Source organism: Lissotriton vulgaris, chromosome 1_1 (genome assembly GCF_964263255.1).
Source record: "Lissotriton vulgaris chromosome 1_1, aLisVul1.2, whole genome shotgun sequence".
Classification (NCBI taxonomy): Eukaryota; Metazoa; Chordata; class Amphibia; order Caudata; family Salamandridae; genus Lissotriton; species Lissotriton vulgaris.
This window is the reverse complement of record NC_141685.1, coordinates 185,100,177-185,106,889: the sequence shown is the minus strand read 5'-3', so window position 1 is coordinate 185,106,889 and position 6,713 is coordinate 185,100,177. Positions and strand designations below refer to the sequence as shown.

The following is a 6,713-nucleotide window of genomic DNA, read 5'->3' as shown; positions in this document are numbered from 1 at the left end:
TTTGAACATCAGCTTCTACTTCTGTTCTGAAGCCTGAGCCTGTCGAGTCGATGATATCCACACTGTTTTGTCCCCCTAAATCACCACTTGCTTTTGCTGTAGTATCTACTGGGATACTCTGGTGGATTGTCTTTCCATCATTAGCTGAGAGGAAATACTTGGACACAAAGTTTCTTATGAAACTTGGTAAAGGAGATCTAGTATCTTTCTTTTAGGAGTCAGCTTTTTTTTCCTCCAGATTCATCTTCCCTATTCACCTGAGAGATTTGTATATCCTGTATACATTGCTTGGGAATTTTTCCTGTTCCCTTAGACTTGATGCAAACCTCATTAGACCCTAATATTTGTGTGGCCATTTGTACTTTCTCCATTTGTCAAACACCTGTTTAACAATCAATAATATTCTACTCTGATAACACTGACGTCTATCACTTGACAGTGGAAGGATTATGCCACAGCATTCACAGGGCCACAAGCCGCATCAGAGCCCCCTCTCTTCAAATTTTCCCCACACTCTTCAACCACCACGACCAACCATCCTCACTTTGAAGCCAATAAGGGTGGCTAATGGTGGCTAAACAACCTAAAAAGCCAATGCATGGTATGGCTGACCGCAAAGTCGGGGATGAGGTAGTCTACACACAAGGAGGACAAGCACACCATCCTCTTCTGTGGCTCTATTGTCTCATATAAACTTTAACTGAAGACCAGCTCTCCTCTGGAGTGTGCAGGCCCCTCTCCTCGATCAGATCTCCACAAGGTATGACAGATGGGTGCACCACCACACTCCCTGCCACACCATACATTCACCTTACCATATTCCCTTAAGTGGGGAATAGCATTGTGTGCCAAGGAGACAATCACCAAATCTCCATCTCCGATGGCTTTCCGCCATATGCCATGGTGAGACAGCCTGTAGGAAAAACAGATAGGGCCTGAAACCCTTCTCATGCTAAACAGTGATGTCACATTGCTCATGCCACTGACAAGAGAAAGGCTGATAAACTAGCAAACATTACAATGATTATCTAGGGATCTCTGTCTAGCACCACCTCAAAAAAGACACCAACCAGGTTAATGATAATGGGCAATGCACTTGAACTCGCATAAGGACACCCCTGGGCATCCCAAAAAACAGCATACTACCTCCTCAAAGCGAGGTCCGAGGTTGGTCACTGTCTATCTCTGCCACTGAGTAGCTGGATCAATACCGCACCTGCAGCAGACGAGGGGCAAGAATAGTACAGGTTGATGAGAGTGAATGGTGTTTCCCCTCCTTGGAGATCACAACATCTTGTGTCTTTGTCCCCACAGGCCTCTAGGTCCAGGCACAGGATTGTCCCCATTTTCAGCTACAACCACCAGCGCCTCCTGTTATTTGACCGTAAGCCCTACGGTAGAGCAATTGATTCAGTGCAGTGCAGCGGCCCTACAATGGACTTTAACTGCAGCAAGAGATCCTACCATACTAAGAATAAATATGTGCATTTCATGAGGTCTTCGCTTCCTGACCATGACAATTTTCAGCCTTTCTTAGTTGTTGTAACTGTTATTCTTTTAGGAGGCCACTCTGAAAATGTCCAAGTATTTCAAGTTCCATCATTTTACTACGCCTAACAATTTTTATACAACTCCTAATTGTAAGATTACAAATCGTAATGTGAGATTGGACATGAAACAAATTTCCTGACTGCACTCATGCTTGGAGAGATTATGTTCCAAACTGTGCTTGACTTATTATGTTGCAATACGCCAGTCAGGGAATCCCATAGACTGTCATCGCTGAATCTCCTGGATGTTAAATTCAGTTTGGAGAGATAGTTTCTTCAAAGTTACTAGGTTTCACTTCTTACTGCAGCTTTTATCACATTCTGTGCAGTGGTAGGGTTTCTCACCAGTATGGATCATCTGATGTGTGAACAGTTTGCTTGTCTGAGTGAAACTTTTCCCAAATGATGTGCCCAAAGAGGGTTTCTCTGCAGTGTGGATTACTCTCACATTTCCCACACTACATCCGCCTTTGACTAAGTAGGTGTCCTCCAATGCTGGAACAGACCTTCCTTTGAGTGAAGATTTTCCTACAATCTGTAACTTTATTCAGATTCTCCACTGTATGGATTATTGATATCTTAACAGTGTGCTGTTCAGATAGAAGCATTTTCCACATTCTGCTCACAAATAGGGGTTTTCAGGTGCATTACAAAGAGACATAAAAAATTCATTTACGCAAAACACTATATACAAGGTTGGGGCAGAAGGTCAAATACATACAATTGATGATAAATACAATAGTAGACATAGAGGAAAAGTGTTTTGTGTAAATGAATTTTTTATGTCTCTTTGTAATGCACCTGAAATCCCAATAAAAATATTTAAATAAAATAAAATAGGGTTTTTAGTGTAGATTCTTTGATGGCTTAACATATTTTTCATAAGAGTGAATCTTTTCTCACACTTTCTACAATGATATGGTTTCTCACCAGAATGGACTCTGATGCTTCACCAGTTCTCCGCTCTCAATAAATCGTTTTCCACATTCTGTACAGTTGTGGGGTTTTCACCAGTATGGATTCTCTGATGTACCAAAAGCATTTTCTTCAGAGTGAAGCTTTTTCTGCATTCTGTACTTGGAAATGGTTGTCACCAGTATGGATTCTCTGGTGTGACAACAGTGTTCTCTTTACACTGAAGCCTTTTCCACACTCTGTACATTGAAAGGGTTTCTCACCTGTATGGATTCTCTGATGCTGCATCAGGTTGTACTTCACACTGAAGCTTCTCCCACATTCTGTACACTGAAAGGGTTTCTCACCAGTATGCGTTCTCTGATGTATCAACAAAGTGGATCTATGAAAATAGCCTTTCCCACATTCTGTACATTGATAGGGATTCTCACCAGTATGGATTCTCTGATGTGACAATAGTTTTCTCTTTACACTAAAGCCTTTTCCACACTCTGTACACTGAAATGGTTTCTCACCTGCATGGATTCTCTGATGCTGCACCAGGTTCCACTTCACACTGAAACATTTGTCACATTCAGCACAGTGGTAGGGTTTCTCACTAGTATGGATTCTCTGATGCCGCTTCAAGGTGTACTTCTCACTGAAGCTTTTGTCACAATGAGCACAGTGGTAGGGTTTCTCGCCAGTATGGATTTTCTGATGCTGCACCAGCTTGTACGTCATACTGAAGCTTCTCCCACATTCTGTACACTGAATGGGTTTCTCACCAGTATGGATTCTCTGGTGTGACAGCAGTATGCTCTTTATACGGAAGCGCTCTCCACATTTGGTACATTGATAGGGATTTTCACCGGTATGGATTCTCTGATGCCGCACCAAGGTGTGCTTTACACTGAAGCTTTTGCCACATTCAGCACAGTGGTACGGTTTCTCACCAGTATGGATTCTCTGATGTGCCAAAAGGCTTCCCTTCTGAGTGAACTTTTCCCCACATTCTGTACATTGATTGGATTTCTCTCCAGTATGGATTCTCTGATGTACTAGCAGTGTGCTCACTTGAGTGAAGCTTTTCCCACATTCTATACACTGAATGGGTTTCTCACCAGTATGGATTCTCTGGTGTGATAACAGTGTGCTCTTTATATAGAAGCGTTTTCCACATTCTGTACACTGAAAGGGTTTCTCACCAGTATGGATTCTCTGGTGTGATAACAGTGTGCTCTTTATACAGAAGCGTCTTCCACATTCTGTACATTGAATGGGTTTCTCACCAGTATGGATTCTCTGATGCTGCACCAAGGTGTGTTTTACACTGAAGCTTTTGCCACATTCAGCACAGTGGTACGGTTTCTCACCAGTATGGATTCTCTGGTGTGATAACAGTGTGCTCTTTATATAGAAGCGTCTTCCACATTCTGTACATTGAATGGGTTTCTCACCAGTATGGATTCTCTGATGCTGCACCAAGGTGTGTTTTACACTGAAGCTTTTGCCACATTCAGCACAGTGGTACGGTTTCCCATCAGTATGGATTCTCTGATGATAAAGCAGTGCACTTGCTTGAGGGAAGCTTTTCCCACATTCTGTACATTGAAAGGGTTTTTCACCAGTATGGAGTCTCTGATGTTGCTTCAAGGTGTGCTTCACACTGAAGCTTCTCCCACATTCGGTACACTGATAGGGTTTCTCACCAGTATGGATTCTCTGATGAACAAGCAGTGCACGTGCCCGAGTGAAGCTTGTTCCACATTCTAAACATTGAAAGGGTTTCTCACCAGCATGGATTTTCCGATGCTTCACCAGCCGACGCTGCTCACTGAAGCTTTTTCCACATTCAGTGCAGTTGTAGGGGTTCTCACCAGTATGGATTATCTGATGTGTGATTAGTGCGCTTGTCAGAGTGAAGTGTTCCCCACATTCTGTGCACCAGCAGGCTTTCTCACCAGTGAGGATTCTTTGGTGACTTAACATATTTGTCTTACAAGTGAAGCCGGTCCTCATTCAGGACAGATAGAATCCATACTGGTGTGAAACCCTATGATGTAACAGTGTGCTCTGCACATCAAAGTGTTTCTCACTGATGATATTTCTCACCTCAATGAATTCTCTGATGCTTTTTATCTCAGTGAAACTTTTCCCACATTCCATACACTGGTATGACATATACTCAGAACAAACATTTTGATGCCTGTGTAACAAAGAGCCCGTAGAGCCCGTACTGCAGCTTTCCTCAAGGTATGTACACTACGATGTCTCCCATATAAGCAACCTATGGTAAGTCACCTGATTTTGTTGGTGAGTCAAGCTCTTCTAATCCTCTTTACAATGGTATAGTTTCTCTAGAGTATGGATATTCTGATGCTTGCCCTAAGCTGATATTACAATGAAAATGATGTCACACTCTGCGCACATCTATGCTTCAGTCTCGTATGGATCATCTGATACATGTACAGATATGAGCTCTGAGTGACACTTTTCTCCGACTCTGTACAAAAATATGGTTTCTTGCCAGAACAAAACCTCTGAGGATCATATCGATGCAAGCTCTAAGCAAACATTTCTCACTCCGTAGACTGATAAAGATTATTCATGGTATGGAGCATCAAACTGTCCCTAAAGATGCGCTCTGTATGAAGGTCTTACTTAAGCTAGTTCACTGTTTTTTCCCCAGAATGTATTGTATAGCGTGTGAACAGATCAAGCTTCCAAGTGGATGTTTTTGCAGACTCTTCTCACGGATACAGTTTTTTCTTCTGGTAATGCTGATCAGGAGTATTTGGATGCAGGGGGCCTTTAGGTCTGTTCATCAGCTCCTTGATTCTGTAAATGAGAAACAAATGTCTGTGAGTTTGTCACAGCCAGGTGGCTAAAAGACAGAAACGTGGGATGAGGAAGGAGCTACTGTAAAGAGGGGAGAGACACTGAGGGGGGAAAGCTGCAGAACATATACTGATGTCTGATATCACAGTTGAAGCCTAAAAGTAAAATACAGTGTCCTTGCCGGTTAGGAGGACGCTGCTGACACTCATAAATCCAGATCACAATAGCCCAGTTTCGAGGTACAGCCTCTTTAGGTCGGTGACCTTTGAACACTACTCTTAATTGGTTTTCAGATCAACTCCAGCACCAGTTATCTCTCCTAACTTGACAACTGACTGCAAGGACCAGTTAAACCTGTGAAGGGTTCCTCCATTCACTCAGACTCCAAGCAACAGATAACTAGAAGCACAGTTTGAAGGAAGCCAAGCTCTGATTGACTTTATGAACTACTATTCCATAAAGCAATGAATATTTTATAAATTGTCTGAGCACATTAGCAGTGCTTCAAATCCATAAACTGAGCTATCTTATATCACTCCCAACCTACAATATACTAAGGCAAATCAGTCCTCTACTACGCCACCAGAGCTGTTATGTGAGAATATTTCAATAAATTCCAAAAACAACATTTAAAAAACCCATACAGACATTTCTCCCCTTGCAATCCTGGATGACTATGGAAGACGAACCTCACCTACGAACATGCTATTAAAATCTGAGCCAATAGCAGAGGTCTAGCTTATGGTCTTTCGCCTCCAGTCTCCTATAAAGACTTCATCCCAGTAAACACTATGAAACACCTGAATAAATTTTATTCCTCAAACAAGAGTTGCTTTTATTATTGCAGAGTTGCTAGCACAGAGACACATGTTTGTGGAAAAAACTCACCACAAAGGGCTGATCATCAGAATAATTGGCTTTAAATACTGGAGAAGCTGACCCAACTTCACTGACAGATATGCTCCACTTGGCCACTGTCAAATGGTGTTTTTCCTGAATTAACTAGGTGACTCTGGTTCCAGGACGACCACATGAGGCTTCTTAATATAAGAAAATGACCTCAACTTAAAGTTTCCAATACAAAGAGGGCAGCACAAGAAGTCAGTCCCACAGTAGGAGAAAACTCCTACTTACGTTGAATTACACTGCTTTGATGCCCTTTGTGAATATCATTATTCAAGTTACTGCTGCTACCTTTCTGTAGAGGGAGTAGCCTAGTTCCTTTGGGAGCCACGAGGGGAGAATATTTCCACAAGCAGCACCAAATTTACACTCTTTAGGTCGAGCCTAGCGGCAGCGCGCATGCAATTCTCGCTTTGTGAGACTGCTGTAGTAGAGTATGGGAGAGAAGCCACGCCCACTCTCCTCCCTTATTTTCATTGGCTTGTGTCATTATCTATCATAAATGCTGCCTTCGGATTCGTTAAT

At 42.4% G+C, this 6,713-nt stretch overlaps 1 pseudogene; it reads right to left on the bottom strand.

The window, feature by feature from the left end:
- Positions 1 to 475: 475 nt before the first annotated feature.
- Positions 476 to 5,261, bottom strand: LOC147738108 (uncharacterized; annotated as a pseudogene).
- Between the last annotated feature and the right edge of the window lie 1,452 nt (positions 5,262 to 6,713).